Raw genomic sequence first — 25,549 nt, forward strand, 5'->3', positions numbered from 1 at the left:
ATATATATATATATATATATATATATATATATATATTTTTTTTTTTTTTTTTTTTTTTTTTTTTTTGCTTTCATCGTCAAATCTTTCTTCGTATATTCACTAGCAGCATTCAATTATTATTTTTTGTTACTGAATGAATAAATAATAGACGTTTCAAAATATACGTTTCCTTTGCGCGTATTATAGCTTCCATCAGTCAGGAAACATGGACGAATATTCTTTTTCATACTTTATAATTCATTTATCCGCTTCTTCTCCTCCTCCTCCTCCCCCCATTCCCGAATACTGGAATCATCAGCTAACACGATCCCCGCGGGAATCGTTCCCTACGTCTCCCTGTCATGTCCCGGAAGGAATTTGAAAGTAGCTGGTGCTATATATATCCTTCACCACTGCCATTCAGTAAAAGCATCAAGGGGCAAAGGCGTGCCAGGTACGCTTACGTCAGATGCAATGACGCAGGACCAATCCTGGGTTCGAACTCACCATTCGAAACGGTTTCAGCAATGCTAAGTGTCATTTAGTACTTCAATCGGTGTATTTGTTTATTAAAAACCAAGTGAAAAATGCGCCAAAGTTTCTTCGGCGTAATGGAGTTTTCTGTACATCGTATAATCAAGGCCACCGAAAATAGATCAATCTTTCGGTGGTCTCGATATAATGCTGTATGAGCCGCGGCCCTTAAAACTTTAACCTCAGCCTTGTGGTGGCCTATCCTATATCGCTGCCAGAAGCACGATTATGGCTAACTTTAACCGTAAATAAAATAAAAACTTCTGAGGCTAGAGGGCTGCAATTTGGTATCTTTGATGATTGGAAGGTGGATGATCAACATACCAATTTGCAGCCCTCTAACCTCAGGAGTTTTGAAGATCGGAGGGCGGACAGAAAAAGTGCGGACAGAATAAAGTGCGGACGGACAGACGAAGCCGGCACATAGTTTTCTTTTACAGAACTAACATGGGGTAGTGCCGTCGTTTTTGTTTCCATGATTAAAATGGCAGAAAATTACCTTATTTGCTCTTTAAGCCTTTGGGGAAAGTGATGACGTCATCTGAAAGCCGGCCTATGAAACAGGGGGCCTAGGAATGGAATGGAATGTAGAATTAAGGCCAAAGGCCAAGAACCAAGACCTACGAGGTCATTCAACGCTGAAAGGGAAATTGAGAGTAAGGTTTCATCAAAGGTGCAACAGGAGGAAAACCTTTTGCACTATGAAACAATTATCAGGAGAGGGTTGAGGAGAGTAAGATGGAAGAAAGAGAATATGAACGGAGGTACAGTAAAATGAAAGGAAGGGGTTACAGCTTAGGGCCGAAGGGACGCCGCAAAGAACGTAAGTAATGTCTACAGTGCACCGGAGTGAGGTATACACTGACGGCACTACCCCCTACGATGCGGGGGGGCCTGGAGACTGAATATATAAGCTTCATCAAATACTGGATCCATTCAGAAAGAGCCAAAATATACAAAGAACACATTTTTTTCGAAAGTCCACACAGACACACGCATAACTAAATATCCCGTTCGACCGGGACACAGAGAATCATAAAGAATTCATAGCCAGAAGTGGGTAAATTTCCACGAATCCTATTTCTGCAAAATAATTCACACGAAGCTTATCAAATTCAAAGGATGTTAGTTAGCTTTGGGTGGGTGGTTCTCTCTCTCTCTCTCTTTCTCTCTCTGTCTCTGTCTCTCTCTGTCTCTCTCTAAACAAATTTTGACAACCTACTCGTTATCTCACCACTGCTCGGTCAACATTAGAGAGAGATAGCGTGAGACACAAACACACACACACACAGAGAGAGAGAGAGAGAGAGAGAGAGAGATGGTTTTCAGATGAGGCTTCAGCTAATCTACGCAGCGTTTAACCTCCTAAATGAATTATTTGTCCGTGATTCTGCCGCATTATAATTTTTATAATTTGTTCTTGACACACACGTTGATATATACATACATATATATTGATATATATATATATATATATATATATATATATATATATATATATATATGTAATGTACTTATGTATATATGTATCATACATACATACATATACACACACATACATATGCAGAGAACAGCAAGTTACCTCATTTAAAATCATAATTATTTCGTCAAGATTTTTCAAATGGCTTGGCAAAAGAAATAAAATTCCCAAAGGGAACGATAATGCCTCTGATATAGCAGAGAACTTTCCTAAGTTAATGAATTCTGCTATATATATATAAAAGTTGCTAAGGTTGTGAATAAACATAAAAACAACGATGCAGGGAGGATTTTGACTCCCTTGCAGAGAAATTTAATTTTTTTAAAAATCGGTTATTTGGGGAAACGAGATAGCGTGCAGGTTAAATATGAAAAATATCACATATGATTGATGTAAGTAAATTTATAAGCTGTCTAGAATAGTTATAGTTTATTGACTAATGGCAAACTTCTTTATAATATTTTGGTGACAGTTTTCCTTACACTCAAATTGCACTGTAATTTAATATTTTCATGTCAAGAATTTTGACACGTAATATATCATTACAAACTAATTACACCTAACACGGTACTATGTAATTATGTAAGCATTCCCCAAAGTACCCGGGAATATAATTACGAGTTCGGGGCTTGGGAATAATGTAATGTTCCGAGTAAGACAATGACTGATTCCGGAATTTGGGAATAATATACTATCGTTTCTCGTAACACCAGGGAAAGTAGGATCTCAAATTTTACAATTCGCAAGACCACGAATTCAAGGGTTCATACAGACCACGAATTTAAGGGTTCATATAGTCCACGATTTCAAGGGTTCATAGAGACCACGAATTCAAGGTTCGTATAGACCACGAATTCAAGGGTTCATATAGACAACTAATTCAAGGGTTCATAGAGACCAGGAATTCAGGGGTTCATATAGACTACGAATTCAAGGGTTCATATAGACCACGAGTTCAAGGGTTCATCTAGACCACGAATTCAAGGATTCATATAGACCACGAATTCAAGGGTTCATCAAGACCACGAATTCAAGGGTTCATACAGACTACGAATTCAAGGATTCATGCATATGATAGACAAGAAAAGACCTCCCTTTTACAACTATTTATCACAAGATCATTTTGCAATACGTCATAGTAAGCTTGTCACTGACCTTAAAAATTCACAAAATGCATAATTTAGGCATCATTCCATAAAATCATACGTGTTCCTAAGAGATTAAATTAAGCCACTCTGTGCCACTCGATTACCCCACTAAAAGGTGCAGGAAAGGCCTGGCTAATGAAGAAGGGGGTGGGGGGCGGGTGGAGGTGGGGGGAGGGGAGGAGGACGAGGAATGCTTGGGCAAAGTAAGCTGAAGCTGTTTGATCAAAGCTTATCAAAGCTTATCGAAGGCTTAATCGACCCCATCATCTTCATCATATCGGTGTTTGCTAAACCTTATCGAACCATCGTTAAGGAGGAGGAGGAGGAGGAGGAGGAGGAGGAGGAGGAGGAGGAGGAGGAGGAGGAGGAGGAGGAGGAGGAGGAGGAGGAGGAGGAGGAGGGAGGAGGAGGCAGGGTGACAGGGGAAGGCAGGAATTCCTCCTAATGCCATGCAAATTCTCACTGGTGACTTTGCAACGTAATTTATTTTAGATTTTTGCAATAAATTCATTTCTATCAATACAGGAATCTTATTCCATGTCTAAACACTGGCGGGTAGTCTCGTGGAGGAGTTACGCTACCTGAAAACAGGAAAAACAGCCTGAAAAAAGCAAAAACTGCTTAAAATAGCAAAAACAGTCTGAAAAAAGCAAAAACAGCTTAAAACAGCAAAAACAGCGTAAGTACAGCAAGAAACAGCCTAACAGCCTCAACACAGCAAAAAAACATCTTAATAAAAGCAAAAAATAGCATAATAACAGCAAAAAACAGTCTAAAAGCAGCAAAAAACAGCCTAAAAACAGAAAAATTCGCCTACAAACTACCTAAAAGCAGCACAAACAGCCTAAAAACAGCCAAAACAGCTTAAAAGTTGCATAATTTACCTCCTACGAAGAATAAATCAATTCGAATCCTTATAAAAAAAACAGCAGGAAAATGATTAACACCACAGAAACGATTAACATCTTTAAGACGTCACCCCTCATGGAGGGTATCCTAAGGTCTACTCTAGACCTGGGATATCCTACCGAAATATACCCAGCGTCAATCCGTGGTTCCTGAACGGTTCCCCAACCGGAGAAGATATACAGTATTTACGTCTGCCTGCCGACGCTGCTTAGTCAAGTGGAATCATCGAATCAGCATAGTAACAGAATAAATTGCTCTCTCTCTCTCTCTCTCTCTCTCTCTGAGGGAAATGGAAAAAAAGATGGCTATTATTCCTAACAGGATAATAATAATAATAATAATTATTAAAAGCTGAAGAACGTTTTAGTACCATTAACCTGATAATTCATCTGAGCATCTCTTAAAAGAGAGAGAGAGAGAGAGAGAGAGAGAGAGAGAGAGAGAGAGAGAGAGAGAGAGAGAGAGAGAGAGAGAGAGAGATAATAATCATTATAATAAACTGACAAACGTTTTAGAACCATTGACCCAATTACGGTAACATATTTAACTTAGGTCAAATTTGCATCTCTCAAAAGAGAGAGAGAGAGAGAGAGAGAGAGAGAGAGAGAGAGAGAGAGAGAGAGAGAGAGAGAGAGAGAGAGTAAATGTCAGAAACAAAATCGAAAAAGTGACCATCATATAGGAAATTGTTTTCAATAAGTTAGCGTAATCATCCTGCCTTACCATAAAATAGAATTGTGTACACGTATTTAAATGAATATGTTTATTCGTTACTCTAGAGCAGTGTTCTTAACCAAGGGTGCTCGCACCCCTAGGGGGTGCGAAGCCAGTTACTAAGGGGTGCGAGGATGCCTATGAATAATTAAAGCAAAATATATTTTTATGTACGCTGGTTATTTTTTTCTGCAAAAAAATAAAAAATAAAATAAATAATGATGATAATAATAATAATAATAATAATAATAATAATAATTATTATTATTAATATTATTATTATTATTACTATCATTATTATTACCTTGAAAGTTAAAACACTGCTCTAGAGGCTTTGACCTAAATACAAGACTAAGTGTATAAAAAAAAAACATATATCTTTACCAGTACTTGTTTTGCTCAGCGGTACCGACAGAAGGTTTTCAGATTAATTGGAAACCTAAAAATAGGCCATAATTGCTTAAAACTTTCCTCCACTACAGCAGCGTGAGTTCGATATAACTTTTCTTCAATTTCAACTTTCATCCCTCCTTTCTTTTTCCCAAAAGATGCTGATAAAGTTTGAAACTGTCTGTCTGAGAGAGAGAGAGAGAGAGAGAGAGAGAGAGAGAGAGAGAGAGAGAGAGAGAGAGAGAGAGAGAGAGAGAGAGACTTGCTATTGAGAGTATACTGAAACTGTCAGACGAGTCGAGACTAATAATGAAAGAGAGAGAGACTTGCTATTGAGAGTATATTGAAACTGTCAAACAAGTCGAGACTAATCATAAGAGAGAGAGAGAGAGAGAGAGAGAGAGAGACTTGCTATTGAGAGTATACTGAAACTGTCAGACGAGTCGAGACTAATAATGAAAGAGAGAGAGACTTGCTATTGAGAGTGTATTGAAACTGTCAAACAAGTCGAGACTAATCATAAGAGACTAATAATGAAAGAGAGAGAGAGACTTGCTATTGAGAGTATACTGAAACTGTCAGACGAGTTGAGACTAATAATGAAAGAGAGAGAGAGACTTGCTATTGAGAGTAAATTGAAACTGTCAAACAAGTCGAGACTAATCATAAGAGAGAGAGAGAGAGAGAGAGAGAGAGAGAGAGAGAGAGAGAGAGAGAGAGAGAGAGAGAGAGAGAGAGACTTGCTATTGAGAGTATACTGAAACTGTCAGACGAGTCGAGACTAATAATGAAAGAGAGAGAGAGACTTGCTATTGAGAGTATATTGAAACTGTCAAACAAGTCGAGACTAATCATGAGAGAGAGAGAGAGAGAGAGAGAGAGAGAGAGAGAGAGAGAGAGAGAGAGCTATTGAGAGAGTAAATTGAAACTGTTAATCGAGTCAAACTAATAATAAGAGAGAGAGAGAGAGAGAGAGAGAGAGACTTGCTATTGAAAGTAAATTTAAACTGTTAAACAAGTCGAGAACTAATGAGAGAAGAGAGAGAGAGAGAGAGAGAGAGAGAGAGAGAGAGAGAGAGAGAGAGAGAGACTTGCTATTGAGAGTAAATTGAAACTGTCAAACGAGTCGAGACTAATCATGAGAGAGAGAGAGAGACTTGCTATTGAGAGTAAATTGAAACTGTCAAACGAGTCGAGACTAATCATGAGAGAGAGAGAGAGAGAGAGAGAGAGAGAGAGAGAGAGAGAGAGAGAGAGATTTGCTATTGAAAGTATACTGAAACTGTCAAACGAGTCGAGACTAATAATGTGTGTGTGTGTGAGAGAGAGAGAGAGAGAGAGAGAGAGAGAGAGAGAGAGAGAGAGAGAGAGAGAGAGTTTGCTACTGAGAGTATACTGAAACTGTCAAACGAGTCGAGACTAATAATGAGAGAGAGAGAGAGAGAGAGAGAGAGAGAGAGAGAGAGAGAGAGAGAGAGAGAGATTTGTTACTGAGAGTACACTGAAACTGTCAAACGAGTCGATACTAATAATGAGAGAGAGAGAGAGAGAGAGAGAGAGAGAGAGAGAGAGAGAGAGAGAGAGAGAGAGAAATTTTCTATTAAGAGTATAATGCGAAAGGTAAGACCTTATCCTCTTAACTAACGGACTAAGCATCCTCCACCTTGCCTTGAGGCAAGAGCCCGTGCTATATCAAGGAGCGTTTTCCTGAGTGGAAGACTAATTGGTGTTTACACATAAAAGAAACGAAACTTGGCATTAAGGTCCAACTGAACGCAACCATCCACAAAAGATTCATATGACAAAACTATAATGATATGAATTTGTCAATGAAACGAGGCTGGCAGATTCATAATATATGAATGTGGAGGCCGATGGGACTGGCAACTAATGCTGTTGTCGAGGCCAGGCAAAGGAAACCAGGAAAAAGGAAAAAGGAGAAAGGGGAAGGAAGAGGAAAGGAAGAAAGTTAATTAAAAAACGAAAAAGGGAAGGGAAAAATAAAGGAAAACGGTAAAGACAAACTGAAAAACTGAATTGAAAAAGAAAAGAAAATTCTAAAGGAAAAATAAAGGAAAAAGAGACAGGAAAAAAAGAAAAAGTGAAAGGAAACGGGAAGGAAAAAGGGAAAAGAAAGAGAAAGTTGAAGGGAAAGGAAAAAGAAATTAAAAAGTGAAAGAAAAAAGAAAGGAAAAGGGAAAGGAAAAAGAAAGCCAAAAGTGAAAGGAAAAAGAAAGTAAAAAAGAGAAAGTGAACAAAGAGAGAGTGAGGTGTTTCTCTTGAATCTAACCATTCCAGCAAGTCCAACTCTAAAAGCCATTATATATTCCCTGAACTATCGTAAAATAAGAAATCCCTAAAATCCTCAATTGATCTCCTGATTAAGGATTAATCAAACAGGGGCTTCAATCTAAATACTACCTGTAATCCCTTTCACGAAAAAACCTCTTAACGTTAGATAAATGACGAGGGAAGGATGTACTGATAACAGGGAACAGAGATAAGTATTCGACGCTTATTCGCCGCTTATTCGACACTCGACTGAGTGTGGAAGATTTTGAGGGGGGATTAATAAGCTTTAAAATCCCCGTGCGTTAGTAAACTCGGATTAACCATAAACAGGCGAAGTCCTGGATTTGGTCATAGCTTTAAATCCGGGATTCTTCGGCTTTTACTGAATTAAGAGATCTTCTTTTAACAATTTAGGGGTAAGGTTCTGTGATGCTGGCCAGGTTTAAACGCATATAGACAACTTTTAGAAATAATATATATATATATATATATATATATATATATATATATATATATATATATATATATATATATATATATATATATATATATATAATATTATATATATATATATATATATATATATATATATATATATATATATATATATATAATATATATATATAATATATATATATATAAATTATATAATAATATATAAATACATATACATATATACAAATAAAATATATGTATACAAATTTATATATATATATATATATATATATATACATTTACCAAAATACACTTCTTCAAAACTAGACATTCATAAAAAATATGGCCAAAACACACAGATAAATGGAAATAAAATCCCTATGTTATATTATTACAAGTAGTTCAAAAAAGACACATAAATGGCCTGCCACTTCAGTAATTCAGTAACTCGACCACCATCAATCTAACATTTTTTTTATAAAAAAAAAACTACTTAATTACAATGACGACCTGTATATCGGAATTCCTTTCATTATTTATATTGCCAAAACTAAATTTCAATCTTTACCAGGAATCTTTTCAAAGTAATATCGTTATATAATTTTAAAAAAGCATCGTAATTCTGGCATTTAATAAATATAACACTGCATATACTTTCAATAGGAAATTATCTCGCGAATTTAACCCGGAAGTAAGAGGGGGGTATATAAACATTTGGACATAAAAATGGGTTAATTAATATGTTCATGATTTTTACCCTTCGTGGGGGAGTGGTGCCCCAGGGGGAGAGAGAGAGGGAGAGAGAGTGTCAGCTTGGGGGAGAAAAAGAAGAGAAATGGGGAGACAAAAAGAGAGTGGGTTTAAGGGGAAAAGGAGAGAGAGAGAGAGAGAGAGAGAGAGAGAGAGAGAGAGAGAGAGAGAGAGAGTTCGGGGGAGAAAGAGTATGTGAGCTTGGGGGAGAAAGAGAAATGGAGAGACAGAAAGAGAGTGTGTGAAAGGGGAAAAGGAGAGAGAGAGAGAGAGAGAGAGAGAGAGAGAGAGAGAGAGAGAGAGAGAGAGAATAACGAAAAACCAGCTCAGAACTAATCCTTCATATTCCCACTTCAAAAACATTGAATAAAAAGGCCTTGCCACCAAACCACTGGATAAACTGAAGCCCCACCACTGAAAAAACAAATAAAACCAAACCCATAGTACTATTACCCATATAATTGAACCCACGATTGAAATTAATAAATCACTTTCGAAAGGAACTAACAATAATCATCCTTCTGGCAAACTATCATATAGCCTCTCTGACCTCATTAGGCAACACAAAGTCCTAGATACCCTAATTAACGCCTCAATATAAGAATTCTGCAAAAGCTGGGGAAGTTCGTAAAACGTCGTGCTGTCGGGACGCTGCTGATTAGACCTATACAAAGATTAATTAAGCTCGATCGTATCCTCTCTCTCTCTCTCTCTCTCTCTCTCTCTCTCTCTCTCTCTGTGTGTGTGTGTGTGTGTGTGTGTGTGTGTGTGTTTTGCACCAAATGCATGTTTACGAGATTTCTCAAGGCATGTAATATGTCTGCGTATGTAAAACAACATGTACTAGTGAAGACATAAGTATAAATACTCAATATCTATCTTTCTATCTATCTATCTGTCTATCTATCTATATACAGTGTATATATGATTTGTAAAAAACAGGAAATGCGTACATAATTTTAAAAACTTACTTTATTAAATAGGAATTTATCAAATTCAGAGCTGCAACATTTATCACGTTACTCAGAGGAAAGCAAGTTCCTAAGAGATCTTGAAAAAAATATGAACGAATGGGTATGCCCTCTTCCCTCTTCAACTGCACTCCATTTTCCCCTCCCCCTCGCTTTTTAATCTTCATTCCCTACCTACATAACTCTCTCTCTCTCTCTCAACGGTTCTTCATTACTAAATAAAAGCCGTCTTGAAAGCATCAATAACTGACGAAGCTTCTTTTGTTACTAGCAACAATATCATCCGTTTTTCATTCGTATTAATCAGTATTGTACACTAACCCTCAAAACTGAGAGAGAGAGAGAGAGAGAGAGAGAGAGAGAGAGAGAGAGAGAGAGAGAGAGAATGTGTTTCGTTAGCTCTATGAAAATCTGGTAAGCGTTGGCAACACGAGAAGTCGTCCTGTACCCAGTGCTGCCATCTGCTACTGTAGCATCATTTCCCGTTAAGTACTAAAAACTGCTAAGTTTTCGAGTCTATTTCATTAAAATAATTGACTAAGTGATATTTTCTTATATTTAAATCTAAACATAAATATAAATATAGACAAATCTAGCTATTAATGACATTAACACTGTAACACGCCTCCGGGAAGACTTCACATTTCTCACACTGCACTTTATTCCACTCGACTAATTGCTCGGTTGGTTGAATTCTTATTTTGGTAAGGAAAAACAACTTTAACTTTTACGCCAAAACTAAATCCTTAATACACACGTTTTCTTTGACTTTTTACTAATTAGTATATCTACGACTGGAGAAATATAGTCCAAATTTACTGTAAAACACCTAAAATATATATATTATTTAACCAAGGGAACGAAAGGCAAGCAATTAGTACATAAAATTATTTGGTAAAAGCTATAAGTGTTTGATTTACAATGTTAGCGCTCTCGCATAAAATCGATTTTGATATGTCTAATGCAAAAGGTTAATTTAAAGTTTCCTGTAAAGTTTCATGGGTCTAGTAACACCAGTTATTGCTTCAATCTTAGTAAATTAACAAAAATTTTCATAGACTTAGTTACAATCGTTACTGCTTGAAGCTTTCTAAATTAAGGAAAATTTCATGGGCCTAGTTACACTCGCTGTTGCCTGAAGCTTAGTAAATCAGTGAAAATTTTCATAGGCCTAGTTACATTGCTTGAAACTTGGTAAATTAACGAAAAATCTGTATAGGACTAGTTACACTCTACTACACACAAAAACACACACCTAATAAATTACGAGCAACTTCAGATATATAGCGAATGTTCTATTTCAAAATGACTTGCAGTTGACATGCACTGTTACGGCAGAGTTAGTCTAGCCGACGTGCAACAAGAACCTTCAATTTCCGAGTCCTTACCACCCTCGCTCTCAATTCTGGATTCCTGGAATAGTGGTATATTCATCTAACCAACAGGTCTTTATTTTTGTGGGTGACTTGCCTGCCATGTTGTCAAACTGCTTCCAGCGGAGTTTTTTAAGTGACAACGTTCTCGAATTCGAGTATTCGATGCTTTATTGCTGAATAAGGAAAACAGGAAAATTTAGTACAAAATTTTGAAAGTGTAACTTGACTGCTAAATGTGGAAGATAGGAAAAGTCTGAAAATAAAATTTAGGAAGTAAAATACATTCGCCTAAAAACCAAAATACAATATTCCAACAATAGTTGACATATACAAAGTATTTTTGAGAAATAATATCTACACTCTACCTACCTCCTTTCCCCCGCTTTCTCTCTCTCTCTCTCTCTCTCTCTCTCTCTCTCTCTCTCTCTCTCTCTCTCTCTCTCTCTCTCTCTCTCTCTCTCAGGAAAAATCCGTTACGTAAGACAATCAAATAATTTTGAAATAACGGTCTCAATTTTTTCGCATAAAAATTCCACTGCCAAATCGAGCATATACTTTGGTATGGTAACTTTACGAATGAGTTCACAAACATTTTTGTGATCCCGAATGTTAATTACGAACAATTACTTCTTTACAAATTATTTAGAGATATATCATGCTTCTGAAACTAATATACAAAAAAAAAAAGTTAATTATTCATTAGCTAGACAGCTTTGCTCAGTTAAGAGTTGTGCAGGAGTCAGTCGGAATTTATATATTTGAAAAAATATATATATATGTATATCTTTTTAACTGTAAATTCTTGCAAGTTTCTTGCAGACGATAGACGATTTACTCCGCAGATACCCATACATACACGTGTACGTTCTTAATGTATACATGCAAGATAGCAAATAATATACAATTATATATATATATATATATATATATATATATATATATATATATAATATATATATATATATATATATATATATATATAATCTTCGAATAAAAGATAAAAGCATAGAGGTGGCTATCTGAAGATAATGGATTTCTGTCTACCGTAAGTGGGTACTCTGAAAACCTATCAAATATGTAACAAAGGCCTGCACGAGAAGCAGATCTGAGTAGCACTATAGTAGAACGGGTTCATGCAAATTTAGGGAAGCATATGGAAATGGCTAATCCAGTGTATATGGGGGTCCAACGAAAATTTACAAAGGTGAAAACGAGTCAGGGTTTCATGGGATTTCAAGTTTGATGTTGCTGTATGGTAGTGTAATGGTAAAACTGAGCGCTGACCACTGTGTATAGGAAAATGAATGCAAGACGTAGGGGTAAATGAAGGGGTTCAGTGTGATGCTGATGAGCCCTCGGTGTAGGTAAATCAATAAAAAAAAAAAGTGTGTTAGTTTTCTGAAGTTGGTTCAGCCTTGAAAGGGTGAATGCATCTTTGACTATAATCTTGTTTCTACTGAGCCATCCCCTATTCGGGAAACCGGAGTATGATATATATATATATATATATATATATATATATATATATATATATATGTGTGTGTGTGTGTGTGTGTGTGTGTGTGTGTGTGTGTGTGTGTGTATAATATATATATATACATATGTATATGCACTGTATATATACACAAATCAAAACAAAAATAACTTACGTATAACCTCCTTAATAAAACATTTAACACCTATCTCCCCGCCCACCCCCATAATATCAAAAATAGCAGAAGCCGTCTTTTGAGCGCAGTCTGGCCGTTGCAGGCGATCACGAACACTAGACCGAAGAGGTAATTAATTTCCCAATGGGGGGCGTCATTAAGCCGCATTGAGGAATTACGAGAAAACGCTTCATGTTTAACATTATGGCCTCAGCTCTTCAGGGAATACACAACAAAGGAGCGAGGTAATTCACCCCACGAATAAGGTTATTGGTTATAAAACTTCCAGTTACTTTCAAGAGGTCTGTTTGTAAACGTCATGTTTGGACACTTGAGTTCTGTGACGGTTAGATGGTAAGAGCCATTCGTATGTAAATTGTTAGTGTTGATATGAATTAAGACCTACGCATACCCTCTGTAGTGGTATACACGTATACATAATCATAAATATACATACGCAAAAGATATTCACACATTTGTATATGCATAGGCTACCATATAGTCTACATTTTCGTCAAATCCATTCGTATATAAAATATAGGAGTGCTGATATAAATTAATACCTTGTCATATCTTGAATATGGGTATAAACGTATAAACACAATTATACATACGCAAAAGATATTTACACTTTATACATACACATATATACATATATATATATATATAGGTTATGCATAATATAGCCTATAATTTCGACAAAACCGTTCGTATTAAAATATAGGATGGTGTTATTAATAACTGATACCTGAACATTGCCTGAGTAGTGGTATATATGTATACATAAACACAAATATACATATGCATAAGATATTTGCATATATAGTATATATATATATATATATATATATATATATATATATATATATATATATATATATATATATATATATAAATATATATATGTATTATATAATTTCGACAAAAGCCCGATGGAAAACAAATAACACAGAATACTGCAAAGCCCTTTAAGACAAATACAAAATTAATAAATAACCCGACAGCTTAGTAAAATCTAAGCCTAACCAGATATATAAAAATCATTTTGAAACACCATAAACAGCTGACAACTAAATTCACCATAGTACGCCTACACAGCATTTTTCAATATGGAACATTATAACACCAACTGAAGAATCCAGCGCGCCCATATATCTGAACATTCAGTAAGTGAACTAACTCCCACACCTACAGTACGACGTCTGGTTTATCAATCATAAACAAAGAGGAACTTGTCAGTAGACTTACAGGCTTTCATTTGAATTGAGGTTTAAAACTAATTAGTATCAATATTAAGTCACTATTCAGTAAGGTACCAGCAGAAATGCTGCTTCACTATTTTGATAAGGAATTAGTTAAAACTTAGGCCTCCACTAGACCCTAGGTCCATGATATAAGTCCCACGCGAAGCTTTGTGTAGAAGGGGCAGGTTTGATTTTAACAATAAATATGAACTTATACAATTCAAAATATGACTGTTTTATTCCCTTTCCATAATCCATCCTCACATTTAACGGCTATAAGAGTTTAATCAACTTAATGGACGTATGATCAGCAAAGTAAAACAGAATCTCGGAACGATTCTTATTGTAATTTTGTTTTCCAATTATCGTAGCTTATGGTAAATACGTACCTTAGTTTCAAACCCCTAGCTATTGTTCTTACGATATACCGTTCGAGCTGAAAGAAAAAGTATATATATTTATGAAAGAAACGGACTGTTACGGAAGTATTTGAGGAAATGTATATACGTCTGCCTCCTGGAGGCTGTTTAAAATGGTTACCTGAATGTTGACAACATTAAACCTGTTTTCATGTTGCCGGAAGTAGCAGGTTCTAAAACCCCACCGTGACCGCTTCCTCTTACGTATTACTCAAACCGATTTCTATAACTCACTAGGCGGGTCAAAATATGAAAAAGGGGTCAACCCCAACAAATTGCTAGAAATTGTTTTTGCTTGTTTTGGTTTCCTGATATCTGTAGATTAACATACTAAAAGTCTACCAAGATTGGACTACCGGAAAGTGGGTAAAATTAGGTCAGTTCAAAGATGGGCGCCAAAATTTGAAAATTCATTGAATATGTTTCCTTGTCGATAACTCGGTCATTTTCACCCAAAACAAATAAAGTAAGAATGTTTTCCTATGTTTTTGAGTTTGTTCTTTCAATTGGAATTGGTTTTATTTGGGTGTGGTCATGCCGTGGGGGTGCATTGGGGGTACCCCTACCCCAAAATGGAATTTTGTCGGTTTCATAGGGAAGTATTTGTCCTCAAATCTAGTCCAAACTGGCAAAACAATGCCTTTTCATTTGTTTTGTTCCTCTGTGTCTCTACAACTATACATCAAAAGTTTACCAAAATTGGAGGGCTTGAAAGCGGGCAAAATTGAGCCTATTCCAAGATGGCCGCTGTGTTCAAAATGACCCTCGGACTTAGTTTTCATTCCTTGACTTGCACAAAACATGCCTGTTTTTTTAAGTATTCATTTTATCTTAACTCAGATTCACTTAGACATATAGTTTGCCCATGTCTTATTCCTGTCCCTGTTCCCTGTACCCACTGTACACAGCCCCCTCCGTGCCCCAAGCCCAGCCCCCGGCTCAAACACCCCATTTTCAGTACAGGAATCGCATCCTAGTCTACATTTGACTGTTATTCTCAGTTTCATATTCTTACCATATTCACTGTTAAGGAAGGAGAAGGAACTCACTCAGGTAATATATAACCTTAAAATTTTTGTATACTTAGCTTCCCATAAGATTTATAGTGCATCTGTTTGCATCATGTTTCATTTAAACCATACCGTTCCCTTAAAAGTAGTGGTGGCCTGACCAGAGGAAGTGGAATGACAGAGGATGTCAGGACCATTTGGACACTGTCATCGTCCGTCTCTTCGGCATACAATCTTGCGATGCAAGAGTTCACAGAACTATCATTTACTTCCAGTGAGCAACATAAAGAATCAACAACACCAAGGATACAAAGAGATCAAAGAAGACAGTGTGAAACTCCTGCAGAAACTTCTTGACTGCAACCCATTCTCCAAAGATTCTGAATTAAAAATGTTGTGACTGGGGTAGTGGCCAATGAAGATGTTAATGTGCATGAATATGAAGCTGTGGGCAAAGCGATAGTACAGAAAATGATCAGCCAGCCAATATTTACCTATTCCTTTAAACGAAAGGATAAAGTCAAAACTCTTGGCTACTCTTCGTCAGTGAAAGTTAATGCCGATCAAGTGATCAATCCTGAACTCCTATTTCAAAGATTTCTTGTTGTGTCACAAGCTGGGGATTTAACATTACAGGATATTATGGACTATGAACTCAGTCCATATCCTCCCCTCTTTTGAAGCCAAACACGTTTTTCAGAAAGCAGACAAGCCTCAGTTGGCCGAGGCTCTACGTGATTTTGTGAGTCAATCCTCTAGTAATGCTGTGATTACAGAATCGATACCTGAATCTGAACATTTTGTTCTTGATGGAGGATCTCTCCTGCATCGCTTATCATGGAAAAGTGGGGATCAGCTACAGCAAAATTGCTGAAAAATATGTCAATTTCACTTTTTCCAGGTATGGAATGGCTACCGTAGTTTTTGATGGATACAGTGGTGAGCCCAGTATCAAGGACAATGAACACCAGAGGCGACAACGTAAATCACACCAAGTGGTGCGTTTTGACTCAACACTGTTTTCAGGAGAATGGAGGACTTTTTGTCTAATGGTTGCAATAAACAACAGATGATCAACCTGATCTGCGACAAACTGAAAGACAGGGGATGTGAAGTTATCCATGCACATGGAGATGCAGATGTTGACATTGTCAAAGCTGCAGTGGCATCTGCAAAACACAGAGACACAACTTTAGTTGGAGAAGACATGGACCTTCTAATTCTACTTTTATACTATACAGAAAGGGAAAGCAAAAGCTCTATTTTCGATCGGACAAACTGAAATCTAAGTATGTTTACGATATCTGTTCTCTGAAAGAACTCCTAGGATGTGAAGTTTCCAGGCAGTTGCTTTTTGTACATGCGTTTACAGGTTGTGACAGCACATCAAAATTTTGGTATTGGTAAAAGGCTCTATTTCAAAAATTGATCAAACGTGACTCTGTCATTAAGTCATGTGCGGCAGTCTTCACCACAGCAGATCAGGAATTGTCCACGATTGTTGATTCTGGATGCAAAACTTTTGTTTCTTTGTATGGAGGAAAAGTTAGGACACCCTAGCAAACCTACGAAACACCTTGCTTGCGAAAAAGTATCATCTGCAAAGTCATTTGTAAAACCCGAGAAGCTGCCGCCAACAGTATCTGCTGCCAAGTACCACTCACTACGCACATTTTATCAGATCATTGTGTGGATGGGAAAAGACGGAATGATGGACCCAAAGAACTGGGGTTGGAAACAGGAAGATAGCTTTTTGTTGCCAGTTATGACAGACCAAAGCCAGCTCCTGAAAGGCTACTTAAAGTGATTCATTGTAACTGTACATCTGGCTGTTGTAATACACGTTGTAGTTGCAGGAAGTACGGTCTTCCATGTACATCCGCATGTGGACCTTGCCAAGCCGAATCTTGTTTCAACCCAAATAATGAATGTACAGGGGACCCTGACGCAGATGCTGATGACAACCGTGCAGACAGTGCTGTATTTTAAACCACAATGTTGTGAGCAGAACACTGGCATAAAGGCATTTAAAATTGGTTGATGTTAGTATTAACTTTCTGTTTAAGTTGTGTTTCCGCTATGCAATTATGTCATAATACCGGACCATCTCATAATTAACTGATGAAGCAGAAGACTAAACTCAGTTAGTCTAAGGGTGAGGAGGTTGAGGATTGTTCAGGTTGTTGGCATCACTCATGTATTCTTTCAGAGGTCATTATGCCAATTTACCTTGGCGTTTTAGTCTCTTGAGGAGGAGGGGGTTAATGGAGAGACTAACCAAGTTAAGTTTTGTGTGGCATCAGCCGATTTTGAGATGGTCCCTAACGTCATGTGTTTATCTTTTTGTGTCACATGGAAATCATAATCCATAACTTATCAGAGTCTATGGGATGTCATATTTTAGTTCATCGAAAGTCAATATTAACCAAATGTTACAAGGTTTGACACCATGTATGACAAGTAGTGTATATTGCATGGCTTATAACTGTGACGTATGATCATGAGGGGGTGAGGGTGAGGCCTTTCAAATTTCTGGTACCCATGGTATTTTTTCATTCAGATTAATTATGAGGGTCAATATTTGGGTTTACTGCAATTTTTACTGTCCCGAACTACAAATCAACATTTTACGTCATTATGACGTAATATTACGTCTGAGCTTGTCCTAATGATGTAATCATTATCTCATTTGAATCTTAGCTATCATATTTATATGTGTTTGTAATACATTTATGGGGTCTAAAACCAGCCATTTAGAAGTTTGCTGTACATTAACTGTTCATCAGCAGCCATCTTGGATATTATGTAATTTTACCACTTTCCGGTTGACCAAATTTGGTAGACTTTTGGGATGTACTAAAGTAGCCCCATACAAACCAAAAATAACCAAAAAATGTTTTCTAGCAATTTTTTGGGGGTCAAATCCTATTTTGACTTGACTACACTCCTTTTTCACCTTAAATAATAAACTAAAATGCTCTCTTCTGATTCAAATGACTAAAATAGCAACCTCTAGGCCTATCCCATACTTTGTGTATGTGAACACGTTGTTAGGCTATATCATATTATATAGGGCTCTCGATACTTAATATGGTGAATGTATGATGCCCCAAGTAATGAACTTTACGGTTTTCATTCTTATAATTAAAGAATATTAACCCTGATGAAAACAAAATATGTTTTACGGCAATTATAGCGTACCGGATAAACCAACCAACATAGGCCTAGTGTCGTGCTGAGCGTCATTCTCATTACAGCCTATGCTGCATAATTGGACCTATACAGTCTACTGCGTAAATCTTACCATACTAGCCTAAGTCATTTATCAACCAAATTAAGCATCATTCAGAAGGCTGAATAATCGTTTTGAAAAGTGTAACCATCATCAATGCAAAACGCAAAATGGCAGCTGGATACACTGGCATACGATCTTGCTAGGCTTTCTTAGGCTAAACAAGCATACTGTCTCCTTATTTTCAGCTTCATATTTACCGTTACACATCCATACCAATAGATTAAAACTTTGGTCAACATTATCATTTCTTATTAAACTAAAATACGAAACAAATAAAGCAAAAATTCAGCGTGAACATCATACCAAACACATTCGGAGCAACTGTCACTTACCTTACCTTGAAACCTCCTCTGACTCTCTTCCCTTTCGCTGATTCGCAATTCCTGGATTTATTAAACGAATTTTACTTGTAATTATTCTATATCACTATTCATTAACACTATTTTAATTAATAGACGCACATAACAAGAGCAATAACTACACGGACGACCGGTTAACCCAACGTCTGGAGTAGCAATGGCTTTGATATGTGACAAGTGACACTTGTTAAGCGCATCTTGGGCAATCACCTCGTCCCATATTTTAACGCTTTTTCCGGCTTTTATGCATCTATAAAGTTTGTTAAGCTTATGGAATGTGTACATATTAATTCGATTGTGATCGTATTTATACCATTAAAATTGTTGTTGAAAATATGGCAGTGACAAGTGACAATGATGAAGCGCAGACTGGTAACCAACTCGTCCCATATTTTAAACGCCTTTTCTGATTGCTATACATCTCTAAAGCAGGTGAAGCTTATGGAAAACGTGCATACGAATTTTATTGTGATTTTGGCTTATATTTCTGTTGTGAAAATGGTTGTTTAATACAAGAAAAACACCTTTCATTTGCCTCATTGGCCCGCGATACGAGTTTTACCCAAAGCATAGACGCCATTGTCAGTCGTGTGGTGTTAAATTCGCGTTCCGCATTTCGCTTCCTTTTTTATTGAAAAATATGGCATATATTATTTTTATGGTCTTTAGTTTGTAGTGAGATTGTTTCTTATAAAAACCATAATCAGTTTGTGCTAAGAAAACTTACCAGGAAACGGGAAAACACGGAAGAAATTAAATCGTCAAGTCAGCAGCCGTTATTCAAGACATGTGAGTAAAATAGTCTTTGCCTGTTTACCGCAGCCTGAAAATAATAGATCCTACTGTATTTATAACCTAAACTAAATGGTATATCCCTTCCCATGCAGTTCCATTGTAGGCCTGAGGTACTTATAGTATCAAGCAAACTGTATAGTATGCCTAGGCCATATAATAGGTAAAGTAATGCTAGCATAGTTTGGAAGTTTTATAGTAGGCCTGTATAGTAGGTAAGGTTATGTTAGGTTAGTTTGGAAAGATGAAATGTGTCTACAGCAGTCTCTTGTCTTTAGTCTTTTGAACTGCATTTTTTCTCTCACGAAGACATGATGGTAACTGTATAGTGAATGCAGTGACAGTGAATAACAACTATGACTATGAACGATTATGTATATAATAATATATATAGGCCTATATATATATATATATATATATATATATATATATATATATATATAGAGAGAGAGAGAGAGAGAGAGAGAGAGAGAGATAAATTAATATATTTGATATGTGTTGTGACTTTAATCATCTGATTGTGTTAGTAATTACTTTTGAATGTGGTGGTAGTATGATGACTATGGTGACTGTGATAGTGAATAGAGTGGTAGTGAGTAAGTGCTCTATGATAGTAAATTCCTTGACCTTGATAGTATATTACTTTGACAGTGATTACTTCTAAGTATGATAGTAGTATGATGACTGTGATGGAGACCGATAGTGAATACAGTGACAGTGAGTAACTATTGTGACTATGATAGTAAATGCTGTGACCCTGTTAGTGAATCGTTTGATTGTGATAGTAGTATTTTAATATGATAATAGAATGGTGACTGTGATAGTGAATACAGTGACAGTGAGTAAGTACTATGACTATGATAGTAAATACTGTGACTGTAATAGTACATCGTTTGATTGTGATAGTTATTACTGTTGAGATGGAATATGACTACAAATATAAACATTATAGACTGTGTCTAATAACATGTGTGTTTGCTAAAATATCTCTAGGGTTATTTTCATATGGTATTTTGTTAACACAGATGTAATATGTTATTCTGTGGAGACTTACATTGCAATATGATGACTGTTAGTCTTGTGCTGTATGAATGATAAATCATTTTAGCAACAATAATAATAACGATAATAAACTTCTAAAAAAGACTGAATCGCGAATAACATATATTACAAATTCTCGCTTTTAACGCCCAAATAGATTAGTGTACTTGTACCAAGCATTCTCTCTCTCTCTCTCTCTCTCTCTCTCTCTCTCTCTCTCTCTCTCTCTCTCTCTCTCTCTCTCTCTCTCTCTCTCTCTCTCTCTCTTCACCACGTAATGCTGATTCTTGCACAGTGTATTGTGTACAATTTATATTTGTATATTTTTATCATTTTATTCAACGAATTAACCAACCAAATCAATATTTAGCGTACGCTTAGTAGTTGGTCTGGTTGCAAGATATTGTCACACTATTCCAGTGCTGCTATTTATTTCTTATTTGTCAGTTGAATACCAGTTTATCGCAGTTTATTATCGGAAAATTATGTCAGCCATCCATAAATACTCTTGATGCTCGTTTTCTAAAAAGAATCTTTTGCTCGTTTTCTCTTAAAGCTCTTTGGCTAACCTTACGAAAACAGGATCACTTATGATACTGCAAATTACGCATTCCGTATTTGTTCAAGCAAGAAAATCATGGACCGTACAGTTTCAGAGGTTATCCAGTTACCATTTGATGATCTGCTCTGACTTTTCTTTTCTGTAACAAATGTTAGTAAGATTAATGGAAACCAATTCCATTATCATTTTTTAATGGGACCCTCAGCACTAGGATGAGCCTTATGTTAACATGATATTACTTCGAAATGCTTACATGTACAGGAAATAAAATGTTATTACCAGGTCAGGTCTATTGAGGCGTCTGAGGCTAATGTTTGGATGTAGAGTGAGGAAATATGTATGTATTGTCCATTGTGTTTCCTAAGTCTCCCTCCATTAAAGCAAGTGCAGGCAAAATTGTGCTTTTTAGTCTAGTGTCACAAACAAAGGTTTGTTTTCCTCTGCGTGTTCATTGTGTTTCCAAAGCCTAAATATATTAAAACATGAAACATTACCGGCGAAATTGTGTCGCAAACAGCTTTGTTTTCCAGCCATTCATAGCTTAGTTTTTACATAGTTAGTCAAACGAAGGCTTATGCTTAACGCTGAAACTGAAATGGGATGGCAAAGACAATGGTATACATATATATAACAGAAGTTGATGTATTACTGGTGTAAAACAGACTTATGTTTGTGTAGATTTACAAAGAAGCAAGTTAGTAAATATATATGATACATATTAGTTGGTTCAAGAATCAGAGTTTCGAGCTTTAAAACTGGCAGTGCTTTGGAGAAGGGTTAACAGTTATTGAAACTATCAATAATCATGATTTATTATACTCATTCGTAAATTGCTTCTCTCATTTTGCGCATATTTTATGTTATAGGTAGAGTCCGCACACTCGGTGACACTGAGGTTAGTTTTATTTACTTATGCACAAAATTACAACTTCTTAGACTTATGTACGTATATATTTGCTGTATAAATATAATCGCAGCTTCGTATTGATTATCATAGTACGTCCTTTGCTTTTGGGATTAGATACACTGTTCAGGAACAAAGAAATTTGTTTAATTAGCATTCCACCTTTTTGTGACATCCCAAATCACTAGACCAATAGTGCACGGCTTATGTAAGGTTGATGAAACTCCATATTTCAGTCTTTTACTATAAATAGAAATAGTGAGAAGATATAATTTATTTATGTATTCCCTCTCTGTCTTTTTCATCCTAAATTCTTTCATACCAGCACAAATCACGATTATTTGTCCATCCCTTCTGGTTTATCTCTAGTACTGAATCTTCTCTGCGTCTCGTTCGTTAAACAAGACGTGACGAAATCACTATCATCTGAGGCTACTTTCCTGCAAATGGCTTCCCGATTGTGGATTGTAATGACTGAAATAACAGGACAGAGAACAAAAGAGTGGCGCTATCTGTCGCGAAAGCGACAGCTGGATACGACAGACCCCCAAGTATTATAGTACTTTGCGTTTGTCTACTCCGGCGTGCTCAAAGGAGGCTCTCTCTCTCTCTCTCTCTCTCTCTCTCTCTCTCTCTCTCTCTCTCTCTCTCTCTCTCTCTCTTTGTTCTGCCGTTCTTTTTTTCTCTCCCATTACTTCAGCTCGGCTTCAGGAAATATTTAAATTTGCTTTTGGCAAAAGTAAATACATTGTTTTATATTCGAAGTCACGATCCCCAGTCGGGAGAAGTGAGCGGGAGAAATGTTATTATAATTTTTGTTTTTTCTTTAAAGAATGCGGATTGTCAATTGAAGAGCAAAAGTGGGAATTTTTTTAGATATACGATATAAAAAAAATATTTTAACAGTTAGATATTAATAGCAAAGACAAAGGGCGTCTTTAAAGGAATGAAAATCACTTTTCATATTTTAGACTGCTTGATGAAAACTAATATAGGCCTACACAGTGTATATACAACACACACACACACACACACACACACACACACACACACATATATATATATATATATATATATATATATATATATATATATATATATATATATATATATATATATATATATATATATATATAACTTAAATGTAACAGTATTCTTACAAGCAGACCAAAACATCATTCTCTCTCTCTCTCTTTAAAATTTCCGAGGGAAAATCTTACATCACATACAAGCCTCCTTTCCCAAAAGGTGGGAACCCACCTTTTAGAAAGGTCTCCATTCCGGAAAAACGTCCTTGTGAAAAGCCTGTCAGGTTTTCCCAAACGCAGCCATTACGCGATGCTATAGCAGTCTCATAATACATCCATGATTTGCTACACTTTCGTCCTGCGGGACTTCTGACGTTAGTTACCCTTAATTGCGTGACGCATCTTACGCTTATTCTGCCGTAATTCCCCTGCAGTTGAGCCTAGACCGATGCCTGTTTTTTCTTTCCTCTGAGAAACTTTATTGTTTTCTCCCATAACTCTAAGTCGCCGTTACGTTCTGACACGGCTGGTTGATTTGATAGATGTTTTAAGATTCTCTTTTGCCGAGAAATTGGTTATTTCGATAGAATCGATAATAGTCCGTTGGTTTTTGGGTACAGTACATCGCCGTTGGCTATGTTCAGCGATGTTGAGTCCACCATGGGCACTAGGCCTGTTTAGCAAACGCTGTATGCGCTATAGTTCCTGGTTCCTTATTGTTAATTATATATCGTTTGCTATCTCTTATGGCTGGTTAAACGCGGGTATATTTTTCTCGAGAAGACATATATGTAGCTAGTATGAAATGTTATTTTTCATGAAATTCAACTAAAGTTGTCGTTTCTTGGAACGATAACTTTACTCCGTAGGCTTGAAACCATTGAAAATGGAGTTTCATCATACCCAAACACCCACCAAGTCACGGCGTAGTCTCAGATACGAGGGCGTCACGCTAGAAAAGTTTCCCCGCCCCCCCCAAAAAAACTCTATTTGAAGCCACAGATGGACAAAATGTGAACAAACTTCAGAGAGACACAAACGCAAGCTAGGCTGACAGAGACAGATCGACCGTTCTTCCATCTTTGACAGTGGCATCCATTTACTATTATAGCATCGTAAGCGAGGAGAACAGCAAAGAAGAGTCCTTTGTCAAAGGCGGCATGTGAAATTAATTGATATAACTGGACAGCTTTGTTTCTGCTCAGCTTTGTTTCTGGTACAGCTGTTTGTGCGGCCGTATGGTGACGGCGCCGCTGTTGCTTGTATGGTAATCTGTGGTTCTGGATAAATTAGCTTTACGACAATGATTTCGTCACTATGAAACATATGACAGTCAGGAGGTTTTGAAAGAAGGCGTTCGAGAGAGAGAGAGAGAGAGAGAGAGAGAGAGAGAGAGAGTAGAGCAGAGTTAAAGGAGTATCACATAACTTGAGCCATTTACTGGCTCATGAGTAGAATGCTTATCATTTTTATTAAATTTTTCACCTTCTAGTACTGAAAATAGCCATAATTCCTCGTAGCGCTACATCGTTGTTCCTAGCAGCTATAATTATAACTTAATCATCGTCGAATTACATTTTTTCATAGGTTATATCTGAACAGGGAACTTCCGTTAGTACCACTACAGGCTAGTGCTATAATATGTCATTGCCTAGTGACAAAAGTAAAGATAAAGCTGGCCTTATGCTAGCACGGGATCTTGTTCCAAGAGCTGCCTGTAATATATTATATTTAATTTTTATTTTCAACAATGGTTTACTTAAGTTTATATTAGTCTTTCGATGACTTGACTAACATAACTGTTGACTGAGCCTTCATCTGCATATTGGTCTATATCTCACTGTATGTATCGGCGTCAATAACCTATACTCGTATGTTGTGACGGTTTTAGTAGCCAAAAATCAATCAGTCACTGATATGTTCTTTGTTCACGTACTGGTATCTTGTTCTTTGTGAGGTTGCCCATCTTGTTCATAGCCTTTCTGATTGTCCCATAGTAATGTAATCATGTTGAATGATAACAGTAATAATAGTTGGTGATGATATCAGCTTTATTTATTAAGGTTAATGAACAAGAGATGATTACTTGGCAGTTATCAGTTAAGATAAGTATACCTTAGTTTAACCAGACCACTGAGCTGATTAACAGCTCTCCTAGGGCTGGCCCGAATGATTAGATTTATTTTACGTGGATAAGAACCAATTGGTTACTAGCAACGGGACCTACAGCTTATTGTGGAATCCGAACCATATTATAGCGAGAAATGA

The 25,549-nt window shown here is 36.6% G+C and overlaps 1 long non-coding RNA gene across 1 annotated transcript in view; it reads right to left on the bottom strand.

The window, feature by feature from the left end:
* Positions 1 to 19,095, bottom strand: part of LOC136853599 (uncharacterized) — a 250,404-nt gene extending 231,309 nt beyond the window's left edge. The window contains exon 1 of the long non-coding RNA XR_010857499.1: positions 18,933 to 19,095. This is a non-coding gene — a long non-coding RNA (uncharacterized lncRNA). The remainder of the gene's footprint in view (positions 1 to 18,932) is intronic.
* Between the last annotated feature and the right edge of the window lie 6,454 nt (positions 19,096 to 25,549).

The sequence above is a fragment of the Macrobrachium rosenbergii genome, chromosome 27 (genome assembly GCF_040412425.1).
Source record: "Macrobrachium rosenbergii isolate ZJJX-2024 chromosome 27, ASM4041242v1, whole genome shotgun sequence".
Lineage (NCBI taxonomy): Eukaryota > Metazoa > Arthropoda > Malacostraca > Decapoda > Palaemonidae > Macrobrachium > Macrobrachium rosenbergii.